This window comes from Pygocentrus nattereri, chromosome 11, assembly GCF_015220715.1.
Source record: "Pygocentrus nattereri isolate fPygNat1 chromosome 11, fPygNat1.pri, whole genome shotgun sequence".
Classification (NCBI taxonomy): Eukaryota; Metazoa; Chordata; class Actinopteri; order Characiformes; family Serrasalmidae; genus Pygocentrus; species Pygocentrus nattereri.
The window spans coordinates 25,182,883-25,200,870 of record NC_051221.1 but is presented as its reverse complement, the minus strand read 5'-3'; the positions used below and the strand labels follow the sequence as shown (position 1 = coordinate 25,200,870).

The window sequence follows — 17,988 nt, the reverse complement described above, 5'->3', positions numbered from 1 at the left end:
CATAAAAATAACAACTTTGACTAAAATGTAATAAAGTTGACTATGACTTTGTAAAACACTCCAGTAGGTGGAGGGGAGCACTTACTTAAATATAAAGTTAAGCACAGTTGATACATCAAAAATATTTACTCAGCCTTAGAAATCAAACAAATCAAAATTGGAATTTTGAGATAAAGTGTTTATTTGAGTTGAGCCACCTTAGGCTTTTTCTTGGTGGATGGTATATCTAAGTTGCCAGTTTTTTGATATACTGTATTATATTTCCAATATATGCCATTTTGTGTGGGCTTACAGGGACATTTACAATATAGGCTGAAGGGCAACTGGATAAAAACCTGCAGTATGGAAAAACTGCTGTTATGTTACGGTACTAAGAGAGAGAGAGAGAGAGAGAGAGAGAGAGAGGGAGAGAGTGTTTGTGTGTGTGCATATATATAAAGTTGAATATTTGAATGAATTGACCCTTCTAAGCATAATTACAAGTAATCAACATCAGCACAAACTACAAACAGAAAGACAGAAAGAGAGAGAGAGAGAGAGTTTTTCTCTCTGCTATGATAGCTCCTTGCTGTCATTTGCATGACAGAAAAAAAGTGAGCTAAAAATGCATCAGGTTTTTTAACAGCAGCTTCTTGCCTCATGGGTTGGTCAGCAGCAGCCTGATACTCCATCTGGCAGGATTATTCCAGAAAGAGCCTTCATCGCTCTGGGAGGAAATCCATGTGCTGGGGAGGCAGGGGGAGATGTGCGGTTATTGATTATGTAACTGAGCCTAAGTCAGCTGTACATAACAGGCTTTTAAAACGTTCTGTTCTGGACCAACTCCACTCCCCACTCAACTCACACAGCCCACATTATCAACACTTAATGAATTAGTAAAGCAACCTGCATAATTAAAATGGCTGACCGCTGCAGAGCCAGATGCTGAGGTTGTGTTTGTTATGAAGCCACTGAATGGGCAATCATGCGGCCTTTCACTGAGAGCATGTGTGTATGTGTGTTCTCTCCAGATGGTCTGATTGCTTTTCTTTAGAGTATACCAGCCAGATGTACCCTTGCCATTATGCGGGTTTTGATGTTCTCGCTGCTCTTTTAAGGACTGGTCAGCATTGATGTGGCCGCACATGGAGCCCATTTGTTGCATGCCTGTCATGCCCACCTTTTAGCTCCTACACAAAGGATCCTGAAAGAAAAAAAAACAGTGGATTCAGCAGGGAGCTAGGGCCTATAATCGCTGTTTGTGTTTGTTTATAGGAATATAACATACTCAAAGCATACACATAGGACTATATAAATCATGACATGTAGTGCTGTTGTCACGATTGGCCCCTCCCAGTCCTGTCCACGTGCTCCTGTTATGTTTTGGTTTAGCCCACTTGTTTTCTTTGTTTTGGTTTTTAATCCAGCCCCCTTATTTAGTAACTCCGCCCCTGATTGTTTTCACCTGTCCCTCATCATCCCTGTGTTGTATTTAAGCCCTATGCTTTGCCCTTTGTTTTGTCGGTCTTAATTTGATGTTTGCTGGATGTTTTGTTTGTTTGGATGTAGGTTTGATGTTTGATTGTATGTTCTGTTGGAAGTATTTGGGTTTGTGTTTCATGAGTGTATTTCAACATGTCTGTCCCTAATTCGATCCGTGTTGGCTTTATGGACCTGGACTGTCATGACCACGACCCTGGATTTGCCCTCAATAAAAGTCGCTTATCTCAGCATATGTGTCTACCTCCTCGCTACTCATCAGAATTCAGAGACTAACCATTATTAGACCATGATAAAGCACTTGCATAAGGAGGAGGAAAGTCAAAGGAAAATAAGTGAAAAAACAAGAGTTTCTAAAATCATAGTTAAAAAATATGAAAACATAAAGAAAAAATGGGACTCCTAACAACTGTGCTAGATCTAGTAGACCTACAAAACTCTCCATCAGATAAGCAGGAATTAAAGTTGTGTTTATATTCAAGGGAGAAAATTAACTCTTGCTTCAGATCTGAAAAAATCCACAGGTGTTTCTCTTTATCCTTCCACTGTGACAACTCAACACTGTGGGTCTTAAAGGATGTGTTTAAAATTGTATTTGGGATTTTTTGGATTGTGAGACATAGAGAATGCAACCATGTTCTAGTGACTGAATTTTGCAGATTTTGTTGTAATGCTGAAAGCAAGTCTACCTAAAAGAAAGGAAGCTTTAATAAAGACAAAAGGTGTGGACACAGGAAATACTGGAAAACTATATTACTGTGTATTTGGGCGTAAACACTTCTAAACTGTGTTCAGTTGAACATTTCTTTTCAGTTTGCTCTTTCCTGACAAAGAAATAATTCGTGTTTTTGTGTGTGCTTGTATATGTTTGGGTAAAAATGTGTGTGAGAGGTCATGTAGTCTCAGTTGAACTGAAGCACAACACCCTTCCAGGAAGCCTGCACTGTGACTTTAAAAGGCTGGACCTTCTTCCTCCCTCCTCATAGTTATCCCCCCCCCATGTGTGCATGACTGCATGTGTTTATGTATTTTATGTAGACATTTCTCAGTGAATACTCTGGTCAGTCACATGTGCAGTTTGAAAGCTCCTCGTTCGTTTTTCCACAGATAGTTCACATGGAGGCAGGACACTGCCTCAAGTCTGGCAGCGAATCACAATCGAATCTTTAATGGCTGTGTGTGTGTGTGTGTGTGTGTGTGTGTGTGTGTGTGTGTGTGTGTGTGTGTGTGTAAATGTCTGAATGGCTGCCAACACAGCTCAAGCGGCAGTGGGATATCTCTCTCTGTGCGGGGCTGGATGCTCCATGTGACTGGGGTGTATTTTAACTGGATTATGTAAGCAAACTAGCCCTGCCTGCACTCCATGTACAGATGAAGAAGGGCTCCACATGATCCACAGCATTGTGAACTCTTCAATCTGCCACCAGTCCAAGAAATCTACATTTAGTTCCTGCACTAGTCTGTGGGCCAGAACACGCTGGCCTGTCCCTTAGGCCTGACAGGCTTTGTGTTTTTGCCCTTCCAAAATGGAGCTTAATGTTTGCCTTCCATAATAGGGGAAGATTTCAGTATTAATTTTAACGGGACCTATTCATGCTATTTAAAGTAGATCTAATGCTTGGCTGAAAGCCCCATCTAAGTGATATAGCAATAAAAGTTTTCAGTTGGCAGAAGCGTTATAAACCTGGTAAGCAGATGTAAACAGCATGTCCAGGCTGCAGTTGGAAATGAGCTGACAGATCTATGGGAACAAGCATGTGATACAGTCACACTTGTCAACATTTAGGCACTAATATCAGTGCCAGTTCTCCAACTAACTAACCAAACAAAATGGAAAGAGATAAATGACTAATATGCATGTAACACCAAATAATAATGATAACATTTAGTTTAGCCTTTAAACTACAAGCACTCACATTAGCAGCTACATTACTAAACTTATACATATTTTACTGAATGATAAGTCTTAGGATATAACACTGAAAAATATGCATGGAGTTAAAGGGATTACATCCATGTCTTCAATGGACCCAGAGTGGAAAATACAGCGTCTGACAGAAGCCAGATCAATTAGAGCTGTTTGTGCCTGACTGCACAGACTTCTACTGTCTCAGTGGTGAAAAGATGAGTTAGTTAGCATCAGAGTGCCACACTGAGATCACCCACAGCCCCTCTCTGTATCTTCTAATTCAATCATGGTGACACCATCCCCAACAGATTGGATCATTCACCATTCTGGTTTTGTAATTGGTGTGTACTGTAGCCAGAAAATAGGATAAGAAACACTCATAACAGTTTTTCCCAAGCTCATCTGAAGTCTGATGCACATGTTTATGTTTAGCCAATAGGCTAAGACAGTGATTCCCAACCCAGGTCCTTGAGCTCTGCTGCCCTGTATATTTGGGTATTTTCCCGACTAAACAGCTAAATGACCTCTCCAAGCTCTGCCTACAAATGAATTCTTTCATAGCAGCTGTTATGAAGTTGGCCAAACTTTAGAGAACATTGGCAAAACTACTGTTCAACCTACACCCTGAGGTTTCTGACTGCCAGGGGCCTTTTGGGGCCTCAGACTACAAGGCCCAAGGGGCATCTAAAACATGGGACAATCCACTATATATATGCAACAAATAAGAAATGTTTTCAGGCTAGTCTTATGTTTTCAGTTATTAATGACTGAAATATTCTTGCTGACATTCAAACTGGATGTTGGTATTTACCTGTCTATGTGTATACATTCCCACTCACATTTAATAGAAAATTTGTCATGGTTGTCCCCAGATCTTTGTCAAGGTTGTCCCCAGGCTACGCCACTGAGCTGGACTGTGATGTTGGAGCTGATCAATTACTAGGCAGTTAAAAAGCACAACAATAAAAAAATAACAAAACAAACCTACACTTAGTCATACACCTACACCTATCCTGAAAGTTTGTGCTGTTACCAAAAAGAACACCATGTTTTTAACATTTTAAAATGCAAATTATTTGTTTCAATTCTATGTTTGAATTGTAAACAGTCACTTAATCAGCATTAGTAAACACTGATCTCTAACCTGTGCATCATTGATGGTGATATGCATTTGTGATATATAAGTAAACAATTGAGAATGGAGAGTTAGTAGGATCGCATCAATTGCTGACTGAATGTGAACATCACAAATGAAGGACTGTAAGATTGAGCAGAATCCCCCTTTCCAGTTAAATGCCCAGGAGCAGGGTTTTAGAGCCAATTCTCTACATGTTTATCTGGTTTGCAGGTTGTAGAACCCAAAATTGTGATAATTGTCCAATGTATAACCACAAATGCACTTTACTCGGTCAAAAATATAATAAAATCCAGTAATGTAGTAAACTGCCCAATAATGTAACACAATGTCTTAACTGTGACAATGCAATAATATTTTTACCAGTAATGTAATGTCTTATTACATTATTGGGTATTTATTACATGTTCAGGATGACCATACATAATACCTTATTATATTATTGGAAATGTATTATGTTTGTAAGTTCTCAGTAAAAATCTTATTACCTTCTCAGTTAAAGCACTGTATTAGATTACTGGACAAAGCATTACATTATTGTGTTTTATTATACATTATTGACCAGGTTAAGTGCAAAATTTCATTACATTTCTGCTTGTTATTACATTACTGGGAAATTATTACATTATTGCATTCTACACAGGTGGAGAGAGAAACAAAGTCATGCAGACAAAACATGTATAATGTAGACTGTAAACATAATTACAAATGTAAAATGTGCATAAATGTAAACATATTCATCAATGACATGTGCACTGGGAAGGAGAGATCATTGTGGGTAATGTATGCTTTCCCTCTCCACCACCAGGTGAGTGTCTCCAACTCCCCTCCCCACTGAGCAAACGAAGAGAAACGTGGGTTTTACATAAGTTTTTTTTTCTCCCTTCTCTTATTTTTTATTGGGCCCGTACATTCTTAGACTTGCATAATGTTAAGAGGCCCACATTAGGGCTATAATTCTTCTGTTTGGAACTCATCCTGATCTTCAGAAGTTAAAAAGCACCTGGCCCGGTTCCAGTGCTGGGTTCTGCGGGACAGCATTGTGACTTGAGGGCAGCATAGCCAAACTGGAGTGTTCTTTCATACATCACATCCCATAGCTAGAGAAAAGCTCAGCCATTTCTTAAAGGGACATAGTCTAAACCCTTAGAAGCTGCTATTATCAGCAGCGATAGCAAAAACATGGTCTAGTTCAATATCAATTATCTCTGACTCTAATCACATTTGTAGGTAGACACAAAAAAAGTCACCTTTACATTGTTGCCATGTTTTTGTAACAGCTTGACATGGAAGCTAATGAAAAAGTATAGACTATAACCTGTCAATACACAATGTAAATTGAATGTAAATGTAATACATTGTGTAACTTTGTAATTACATATGTACAGATGTATCAATTACATAGTATACCAAAATGAAAGCAATAACTCTCAACATTTACAGTTTGTTATATGCCTGTATTGTCAAATTGCTGTTGCAATTTGTGTGTCCATTTTTGTAATTTTTTTTGCAAGTTTTGAAAGTTGGGCTTCCATTTGCATTGTGTTTTGTGAACAGACCAAAAGGTTAAAATTTAGGTGTAAAATTTCTTTTAAAAATATTGTCATCATCAGTTGAATTATAAGTTAAGAATGTGGTTCCTTTGCCTGTAAAGTTGCCATTTTGAACATGCAAGGTTTTGTTCCACAGCAAAACTACATATGGGTTCATATATCTATATAATTCACAGTTTAGTTTCACACAAATTTGCAAATAATGTATAGGTGTTGAATAATATGCAATAAGAATAATTACAACAACAAAGCTAGACAGCTGATATGGCTCTTCACATTTCAACTGTGCTTACTTTCAGTGTCGGTCACATGTTGGCCATGAGTATTCATATCATCCTACATTCAAACACAGTGCTAACATCTGTGCTGGTGACATGTGGCTGTTTTATGACACTTGTATCACTGCAGGGCTCTGTGGGGCCCTATGGGACTGCTTAGATAAGGAGCAGAGGATGGAGAGACAGGTGTTAGAGCTATGTGGGCCTGCCATGCATGTGAAGAGAGCATGAAGGATCCAAAGGATGCCAAGGTTTATGTATCTGATGCTGTTTCGGGGGCATCTGGAGCCAACCCGTGGAGTTATGATCTTATTCCTGTATACACGTGACATGATCCCTCTCACTCTCTCTCACTCTCTTTCCCATCTCCCACCCTGTGCCCTAGAATCCCTTACTTATCTATCCTCCATGCTCTCTTTTCTGCCCCCACCCTTTCTTGTAGTGAACATGAGTGCACACATGCATGCAAATATGCACGCATACACATGCAAACGCTCAAATGTGCCTCCTTTGCTCCTTTGCTTAACTGCATTTAAGGCATGAACAAGCTGAGGGAACGTTAAGCTTTTACAGCTAGGAACACACTGGCTCTGATAATGTACACCATATGTACATCACACGCTGCAGCGCCTGCCTTTGTTTTACCAATTCTAGAATTTCAGTCAGTTGAACTTAAATGTGTCTTCCATCATCTACAAATTTGTATTTGAACAATTTTTAAATTACATTGATTTGATTTCTTTGGGATATGTGAGCCAGTGTTGTACTATTTAAGCCCATACAATCAAATCAGCTTATTGTATCCTAAATCATATTATTCAATAACTGCATGGAAAACAATATAAACTGCCTGAATTACTCTTATACGAAATGGAAGCCTGGACTTACTGATATGTCATGGCTGTATAGCAAGAATTCAGAAATGAATTTAATTCATTCAATGACTAGTAGCCGCTTAAAAAGTAGATTAGTCACTAGAGCAGTTTAGGTTGAAATAGATGAGTTTTTTCTGCAGGTTCTCATAGGGCCAAAACATGTGATAAGCTCTTGTGTGTCCTTTGCTTTGTTAGACTGGGTCAACACCATGTTTTGGGAGCAGCACCATGAGGCCCCCATATATGAACACCACTTGTTTACATGTGAGGACACTGCAATGGACCATGAGCTGTAAGAATGGCTCTGTAATCTGTGGAAAATTCCAGGTCCCCTGTAAAGGCAAGAGAAGAGGGTGGGTACTCTTTCGTGTTTACCTCCCAACCCCCTCTCAAGAAGAGTAAGTAACTAGGTCAAGCACAAATGGGCCTGCTAACAGGCTCCACGTCAGTGGGGTAGAGCAGGACAGGGTAGGGGAGGTAGTGGCTGACTGGGCTGGTCTTTGGGCTGACTGCTCAAGGTGAGGATGGAAATCTTTTACTACCCCTCCTCTACCTTTCATCAATCTGCTACAGTGGCCTGAATTCCACAGGCATTCACTAAAACTAGCCCGTCAAGTGGTTTAACACTACCAATTAGCCTTCTGCAGAATGCTTTAGTTATTTGAGGTATGGAGCAGTAAATCACGCAGGGCTTCAATTTTTAACAAAGTTTTGGCTTTTCTGTCCCAGTAAAATGTCGTATCTGGTGCCTTGCTTAAGTTTATTATATATGTGTCTGTTCCTGTTAAGGCTTTCTGTATGGAAGGTAATGACTGGGTTGGGCTTAAATGGACTGCAGTTTTGTCCATACAGTCATGCAAAGGGCCAAAGGGTTAGATCAGGAAAATATGAGTATTAGGTAACTTAATCAGAACAGCTGGACTTATCTTTAAGAAATATCTCAAAGATTTCTTTCTTTCTTTCTTTCTTTCTTTCTTTCTTTCTTTCTTTCTTTCTTTCTTTCTTTCTTTCAGTGACGTGTTCCCCACGTCAGTCTGAATTATTTTTAGGCACAGCACATGATTGATACTCTCACACCTCCCTCTTCTTGTTCTGTCTTATCAATCCTCCCATTACACCCCCACTTCCCTTCCCTGCAAGCTCTCTTGCCTTCAGCATTCAAATATTTAACAATAATCCATGCATGAAAGAAGAAAATAATATAAATAATTAGTGACAAAACATGGTTTCATAAATGTAAAAACTTGCTTATGTCCAGAACAGGTCAAGAACAGGATGGTCAAGAAAAGAAGAAAGACTTACAAGATATAATTATACATATTACATCTTTTGAGCTGTAACTGATATGTATAACAAACCATCTTAGTCTGGAAATCTGGATGCAGTGCAGAGTGTGCAGGTGATTGATGTCACAGTTGCTGAAGGCATGTGCAGATGGTAATAAGGAATGCATGGGTTAGGTTAGGTCAGTAAACTGTGAGAAATGGTTGCAGAGAACTGAACTTGATTTTGTCAGTCAGTCCTCTGGTAAACAGTGGGACTGACAGCTTTACTGTAATTGTGAGGGTCAGCTCTGTGGCAGGCTCTCAAAGTTGACAAAGGCTACACATGGAGTAACCCTAAACTTATGGTAGTTTCCTTTCCAACAGTGTGGGTACTATTGTGTATGTGTCAGTCTTGGTGTGAACGCCTGTGTGTGAGCTGTTTCTTTGTGAGGGAGATTGTATGTGTGCGGGTGATGGGGAGAATTGTTTAGTACCCAAAACTATGTGTATTAACATCATTTATACAGCAGTTAGTCCTGGCCACATGCTGAATGGTTAAGAAGCGTTCTAACCTTGCTGATATTTCGCCATAAGATCACAGGTTTTTTTACAAACACTGTATCTCCCCGCTGAGATGCCGTTACTAAGCAACAACTTCGACAGCAAGAGATGCTCAAGCTATTTGAACGTTTTTACTTCTTACTTTGCAAACAAACAGAAAATGGATACTTCAAAGATCACATTTGACCTACAGCCAATTTGGTCAGAGTCTGAAGATGAGACTACACTAAATTCCCGTGTTCTGTGTAAGGAGCTGGAGAACAACCTGCCAGCTGTACAACGAGTGAGCAGAGCTCGATACTCTGATGTAGCAATAAGCTGCTTGTTGCTGACATTAAAACATATTAAATGACATGTTCACAGCCCAACTTATTTATTTCTTACTTTATTTATTTAACTGTTGTATACAAGCAATAGAACACTCGAGATTGTGTGTTATCGCTATATCACGTGATATTGCTCGATAACACACTCACTCTCATGTTCTATTGCTTAATTTACCCTGAGTTGATTTTCTGTATTCCACAAAATACTGCAAGCTCCTTTGTTATTTGGTGTGCAGCCTTTTTGAGCTCTGTTCACATTTTTTTAACAGGTGTAATTTTTAAATGACTACTTCCTAACCTGTCTTCAGTCCTCGGAACTAAACAGAATGTTTTGTTACTTTGTCTAAAATGTGGAGGATAGAGGGCCTCCTGCTCTAAGGTTGAGAAACACTGATCTAGATGGTGGAACTTAATATTTCACATTGGAGAAACCAAATAAAAAAAAGGTTGTCAACTCGTCAACTTGCAACACATTTGTTTTGTATTTACTTGCAATATGGTAATGGGTAGCCAAAAACGATCAGTGAAAAATCTTGCAAGATCTGCCTTTTTCTGGCTGTAAATGAATACCGTATTTCTCATGTAAAAGCACAATCACAAAGAAAAAACATATCCACAGTTTGATGAAAAGAGCTTGAGGCTCACTGCTCATCGTGTTCATAAATTTATTGTGTGGAGAAGCTCATTTCACTATGCTGACCTTGCTTTTTTCCATGGCTGGATCCTGAGTTAAAGCCAAATTTGCTCATGTCAGTATGAACATACAAAGTGTATGATCCACTGTAGTTTTAACTGTCTCCAACACATTCACTTTCTTTCTGCGCTGTGCTCGGGTTCTCAGCTCAGCTCAAGGCCGGGTTAGTGTGATTTATGTCTGTCATGTTATGTGAGCATGGTTTTCCTGCTGTGTAGTTTTGTGTTTAAGCTGGGCAAGTCAAAGCTGAGCAACATAGACTAAACTGTTGCAGTGTTTGTGTGCTGTGTGCTGTCTAAATATAAACAGTACATCTGATTGTCATGCTTTTGTGTTAATGATTGGCTAAATGTCAACTTAAGTACACAGCAGATTCATGTTTGCATGCTATGTAAATATTTCATCAGCCTTTTTATTTGTTTCTCATATTGTTTCATGGTTTTAGTGTTTCATGCATTTTTTAACATTCACTTTTATTTTTCTAGCTAATTTGACTGCATATGTTGATGTTACATCATAATCTCATTGATTGTCACACCATTTGAAAACACTAACTACTTTTTACATGGTTTGAACATTTCATGATGAGTGGACTGATAGAAATGATCCAAAATGGCTTAACAACATCCTGTCACATTAACATACAGTTAATAATGTTGCTTTGCTTCTCCTGTAAAACTATTACTTCGGACATTCAAAGTTCTGTTACAACAACATAAAAATACAAAAGCTCATAATTACATAAGCTTATATAATCCCATTGTTTTTATTACACAAGCTCAAGAGCTTAAAGTTTTTTTACTCACAGAAATAAGAGGATCTGATATCTCAACATACAACAGTAACATTAGGCCAGGTGCTGAGTGAAGGAGGACAACTTGCATTTGTCAGTCACTGTCTTGGTGACAGATAAAGGCTCTGTTGTAGCCTAATTGTAGAGAGCTGTGCTCAGGCAGAGTCAGTGGGTTCTTATTAGTGCCTACGGCCACATATGGAGCAGTCTCTGAGCTTTAGCCCATATTACTCCATATAGATGTGACTAGTGGCTCGTAGAGGAGAAGGAGTGGGGGTGGTGTTTCCTGAGGTCATTGGATCCATGCCAAATGTGTATGCGCATGCATGTGTGCGTATGTAAAAGAAAATGTATACTTGCCATTATTGCAGTGAGCATGCTCAAATGTTAGAAACAGCGGAATTTGAGAGGTCCAGTTTTCCTGACTGAAACATTATCTCGAGCGACAGCAGATTAACTGAGGCTCTGCTGACGCTTTAAATACATTACAGCACACTGATGTTTCACAGGACTTGTTGATGGGCAGTTCTTTACACAAAAAACTGAGCTGCCGTTGTACGTCAGTGTAATGTTATACTCCACGTAAAAATGTTCTGGATTGTGTTTTCTTGAAAATTAAAAATCAATAAATATTGAATGAATGCAAAATATAGCATTTGTAAAAGGTATAATATATACAGTCATATGCAAATTTTGCAAAAATGAACACCTTGGTCAAATTACATGTTTCTTTTTTGTAAATGCAAATAAATTTACACATCCTCTGTAGTAAAGAAACTTCAATAGAGCATTTCTTTATGTACATTTTAGAGAATAGTTTTATTTAATTGCTAAATTAAACATGTTGAAAAAAACCTGTTGAAAATATAAAATATGCAGACGTCTAGTCTCTGGAAGTGTTAATTTAGAAAATCAACAATACAGACATGTACAGCATACAGTAGAGTGGAAAAGTCAGAGACTAACGATAAGTAACTAACTTTCCAGTCAAAATGGTCATGATGTACAAGTTATTCATTTTGCAGGAGATATTTCTGATGAGATTAGATGTGAGACAATGCAATTACAAAATGAAGAATAAAGTCAAAGAAAAATAAATGAAAAAAACAGTTTTTAAAATCGTAGTTAAAAAAATTATGAAAACATATAGAGAACAACCGTGCAAGACCTCATCATGTCGATCAGATAAAGAGTGGTTAAAAAGTTGCTTTTATTTGAGAGAGAAAATCAAGCTCCAATCTTTTTTCATATTTAAAAAACATCCACAGGTGTTTCTTTCTATCCTTCCACTCTGACACTCTGACAGCAGACAACACAACAATATGAGTCTAAAAGGTTATGTAACTGTGAGAGAAGAAAAAGAAAATACTGCTGGTTTTCTCAGCAGTGGACCACCCTGGAGTCCAGACCTCAACATCACTGAATGTGTTTAAGGTTACATGGTATACATATATATATATATATATATATATATATATATATATATATATATATATATATATATATGAAAAACATAAAAAAAGCTGAAGCTGAAGAAATTTCAGTTGTCATTACATACATCATAGTTCAACCAGGCACAGCTCTACAGGCTGCAGGAGAAAAATGTGCACAGGGTGAGTGCATCGGTACAAAGCCAGAGCAAATCATTCAAATTTGTGAGCTATGCAGAGTCAAAATGTCACATGAGCTGCTGGTCAAAGGTCACATGAGGAGGTGTAAACTCTGACATGTCCAAGAAAAATGTGGTGCATCTATTCATCCCTGTGGCTATGTCAAGAGGGCCTTTGTTTACTTCTAGGTCTTCCTAGCTGGATTGCATTCATGGAGAGAATGTCTCTAACTAGTTTGAACAGACCACTCACAATAGAATCAATGTCCACATGAACCTGAATTTCAGTCTCAAATGAATCTCCTCACCCTAAACAGTGAGATACTGAGAGAAAGCTTTTCATGTCCGTTAAGTAATTCTCTGAGAGTCCTTGTTCATTTAGGTTCAAATCCTCCTTTTCTCTGTATTTAGTTCTATCTGTCTATCTCTTAGGCAGGTAGTGCATTCTCACACTCGAGACCTAGCACTGATGCAGCCAAAAGCTCTCAGCCCTTCTGGCAGGTTCAACACAGAGACTTTGATGAAGCCATTTGTCTTGGATTCAGGCTCTATATGCTGATTTGTCTCCGACAGAGAGTGCTACTTCATCTTAACAAGGTATAAAAGGAATAAGAAACTTGCATTTGGCAACTAGTTCAGTGCAAAATAGCTTTGCAAAGTGTTCATTTCAGTGGGCCCAAAAGAATGCCAGCGAGGTAAAAAGAGCATCTATTTTGGCTCCTTCTGACTTGACCTTTGACATCACCCTCATGTCAGAAGCTTGAAATTTGAGATCTTGTTGACCCAAAATGCCATTCACTTTTAGAGGTCACTCTCAGGTGCTCCATGCCTTTGGGTAATGTTTCACTGATGAACCTGCTGTTGTGAGGACATGAGGCAGTATATCAAAGTTTCCTCAGGATTAAACCCTCTCAGCCACTGGGATTGTGCTACTCAGATGATGATAAAGTCCCTCATGTACTTCCTCTGTTTCCACACTTCCTTTCTTGTCACTACAGCCTGCTTATGGGAATAGTGTCACAGAGTGACGCAGCATTCTTTGAAAAAGAGGGGCTTTTGTAAGCTTTTGTTTTTTCACTCTGTTGCAGAAGCTTTTTTTAAAAGGCACTTCAAATAAACCATTGGCAATGAAAATGCACTGGTAAAACGATTCTTGAAAGAACCCTTTCTTTACAGCTACTGTTTTTTCTAAGACTTGTTCACTGATGAACGATTCACTTGAAGAATCCATGGCTCCTCAGCAGGGATCACAGGGTTCCTCAGAATGCGGTCTACACCAAGCGAAGAGCAAACAGGGTGAAAGTGATGGTAGGTTTGCTCCAGATCAATCACTGAGCAGCTTCTCTGAGGACTGCCTCTAACCCTGCCCCCAACACGACACAGCCCAGATCATTCATCACAAGCCCAGACTTCTCACGTTCTCCCACACATCACTTCACAACAGGAGCAGATTTAAAGAACCGGATATGATTCATTTTCAAAGAACACATACCTTTATATTCCAAATTCCTTTTTTTACATTTGTATCTTGACAACATTTGTCACAGAGAGTCATTTCCATGTCTGCACTGAATAATTTACCACAGCATTGATCTTTTGCAAGAAGCTGTAAGTCCCTGTATTGATTTTACTTGAATGATTTACAAACGGCTAAACAAAACATGTAGATCCAATATGTATCTGAGGTAATGAAAGAGTTTTTCCCTAGCAAAAAAGGTTAATTCTGATTCCAGGATTGGGATTTAACAGTGTAATACATACAATAAGCACTTGCAAGTCCATGTTACATTTTCAAAATGCAGTATTCATTTAAAGGATGTCTTTACAAATGCTGAAATCCCTGCAAAAGCATGAGTAAACTGATAAATCAGTGTGACTTTATTTTAGTGTTACACTGGGCTCTTTTAAGGGGTGATTAAACTAAGCAGTCTCCTCATTGGTGGTAAGCTTAGCATCACTGTTGTACTGACCTATAACTGCTTAACTTTGTCTTTAAATAACAAATGTAACTTGAAGAAATAAACACAACCTAATTTAGAACAAATTAAAGTAGAACAAATCAATCAAATCATTTTATTACATACATTTTATTAAACCCTCTAAGCATTTTATTAAATCCTAGTTATTAGGCTCAGTGGAAATTGAGGATTGAGGACAATTTTTTTGACTGATAACTGACCATCATTAGTCAGTAATTAATCATTAACTGGAAGGCCTTAAATCAATGATGCAACCTATTAAAATAGCACTTAAAAAAGGAAATGTCTGAAATCTGAATGGCTGAGCCATGTTTGGTGGATACATTGTGGATGCATAAAGGTTCTAAGGTAAAATAGGCCCCAACGAAAACATATTTTTTCAGATTAACCACTATTTTGACATCACTAACATTACATAAAACCCCTCCAAAAACACTGGTGTTCTGTATACACACACACACATACACACACACACACACACATACACACACACACACACACACACACACACCTATCAAAACACACTAACACTCTGTATGACTTTCTTAATAACTCAACTATTGAATTATGCAGAACTTCAGCAGAATTCCCCCGTAACACACATTAGGAACGCCTCATATAGAGCGCTGAAAAGGTGGGGTAGGTTACCATTAGCCACCCGCTTCACCCTGACAGAGACCAATCCCAACACAAACATTCACACACCATAATCCCACTCCCTGACACAGGACAATACAACAAACCCACATACACAACTTAAACCAACAACACCCAACACTAAGCAACACATTGTCCCTTTCTTGGAGGGCACCCACATAACATGAGTCTTTGAATGTGGTTGTCTGCATAGCCACACCTCAGAGTCTCTCGGAGCCAGCACCAGCCAGTAGTGGGTCGCAACAATCTTAAAAAATGTTCTTTTGTGTTAAAAAAAAATGTTCAAAAAAAAATTTTGTTGCTGTCTTTTGTTGCTTACTGTATTTTGTATCCCATTGGTGCAAACCATTTGATTTGACTGACAAAATCAATCACTGTCCAGCATGTCCTTCTTTATAATTTTGCTCATCCATATGTAATTTCCTCACAGCCTTTCTCTCAGACAACACAGATGAAACAGGTGTTTGCTTTCAATATGGTACATTGTTGTAGTTATAGTGCTACTGTGCTCTCAAAAAGTGATTCTGACCTCAACTATTTTTAACTGTGCACTTAATTTTTTAGTTGGCCTATCTAGTGGATTGCTGATTTCCTGTTGCGCCCTCATGCTCAAAATTAAAAAAAAATGTTCCTCTACTTAAATGATAAATCTGCCTTTTAAATAGGATCTGTTGTTTATAAGAAATGGGAAAAACAAACAAAACAATTTAACTGCTACCATTGATGAAGCAATTATTTATTTGTAAGTTAGTGGTTGGTTATTTAATAACTTATGTCCCTAGTGGAAATGATCAACATACGAAATGGTTTGTTTATAAAAAAAACAAGCTCAATGTCCAACAAGCTTTTTTTTATATTTCCCTTTTTTTAATTATAGTGCCTACAATTAGCATAGCATACTCAAAATCATTTGGTGTGTTTTGGCCTCATTGAGTGTTTTGCTGCCTGTGTCACAAATGCTTGGGTTTCTTCTAGCTTTGCCCCTACTGTTTCACTGATGAGTAACACTAAAGTACAATTGTCATTCAGTTGTGATAATTCAAACAGCAAAAATCTCTTTCTTTTCCTCTTTGTACAAAAATTACTACTGGCACTGGAAAAGGAATTACCAATGAGCTATGTAGCACTGAGAGAAGTTTATAACATAGAAAAGAGGCTCTAATGAAAAAATTGCTAGAGGATCCTTAGGCGTCATGAATATTCTTTATTCAGTCATCCTTTATTCATTCATTCAAGTAGAAGATGATTGTGTGCTTACTTGGTATGTGCCCTTCTCCCTGTCTTTCTGTCTCTCTGTCTTACTCTCCTCAGACTTGAGGAGACGCAGGGTGCTGAAAGATCCTGATGATCAAAGCCTCTCATTACGTTAAGATTCCCATGTGCTTGTGTTGTCTCTGGCAAGTGTACCTTCCACTCATCCTCCCACATAGGTTCTCACATGGCATCTGCTCTGTCTTCTTCCCGTCCTGTTTCAATCACGTCAGCAGAACTAGTCATCCGAAACACTGTGGAGAAGGGTGAGGAACGGTCATGGAGTACACACTCTGGCTCCTTCTCTCCTAGACCTTCATCTCTGCTTCCACACTAGACCGAAGACTGAAAGAACTCAGGAACAGCACCTATCTGACTGAATCTGTCCTCTTTGCTGACAGGCCCTGAGCTGACTCCTACAGAAACAACATTTCAGTTTGAAGAATATAATCCACTGGGGGCTCCTTTCATCTTCTGCTCACGTATATTGTATAAAGTGCTGTGTAAAAGTCAGAAACCCTTTCTACGTTATTTCCAGTCAAACTGTCATGAAGGACAGGTTATTCATTTTTCAGTGACAGGAAAAAAGCCGAAAACATATGTTTAATGGAAAATTACACAAAAGCCTTAAAAACTAAATATATTATACATTTTTCCAGTGTGGTGGAAAGGGGGTGCACTGCGGTCCTGGCAGACTGGTGTCCAGCACAATTTAGTGTTTTTTCCTGTTTTTTTTTTTTCTGCCTGTAACACACCAACTAAACCTGGTAATTGACTGTTGAATTCAATCAGCTGTAGAAAAATTAGTACACTGTGCTGGATGTAGGATTGGAGTTTGCCACCTCTGATTTAGTGTCCACCCTTTGCTTCACCCTTGCATTTAGTTTTTTCCTGCAAAATCTCACTTTCCATCTCTCTCTCTCTCTCTCTCTCTCTCTCTCTCTATATATATATATATATATATATATATATATATATATATATATATATATATATAGTTGAAGTTCTTATAGCTGCAAAGAGATGTCACTCAAGATCATATGTGCGTGGAAGGCGAGCGAATACTTTTGGTAATATACACACACACACACACACACACACACACACACACACACACACACACACGTGGGTTGAGGTCAGGAGTCAAGTCAAGTTCCTCCACCCCAAACTCGCTCATCCATGTATATATGGACCTTGCTTTGTGCACTGGGGTGCCGCAGAGTGGCCCATTCTTTCACAAATGTTTGTAGAAGCAGTCTGCATGCCTAGGTGTTTGGTTTTATACACTTGTGGCCATGAAAGTGATTGGAACACTTGAATTCAATGATTTGAATGAGTGAATACTTTTGGAAATATAGTGTTTATATACACCATATACAGTTAGGCCCAGAAATATTTGGACAGTGACACACGTTTTGGCATTTCAGCTGTTTACCAAAACATATTCAAGATACAGTTGTATAATCAACATGGGCTTACAGTGCAGACTCTCAGCTTTAATTTGAAGGTATTCACATCCTAATTGGAGGAGGGGTTTAGAAATTACAGCTCTTTAATATGTAGCTGCCTCTTTTTCAAGGGACCAAAGGTAATTAGACAATTATCTCAAAAACTATTTCATGGG

At 38.5% G+C, this 17,988-nt stretch overlaps 1 long non-coding RNA gene across 2 annotated transcripts; it reads right to left on the bottom strand.

Moving 5' to 3' along the window:
• Positions 1–225: 225 nt before the first annotated feature.
• LOC108433612 lies at positions 226–16,521 on the bottom strand. Of its 2 annotated transcripts, none has more exons than XR_001858305.2 (3): positions 16,372–16,521; positions 886–1,183; positions 226–725 (listed from the first exon to the last, which is right to left on the bottom strand). It is a non-coding gene; the product is annotated as an uncharacterized LOC108433612 (long non-coding RNA). The 2 variants fall into 2 exon arrangements; XR_001858304.2 differs by having other exon boundaries at positions 1,054–1,183.
• Between the last annotated feature and the right edge of the window lie 1,467 nt (positions 16,522–17,988).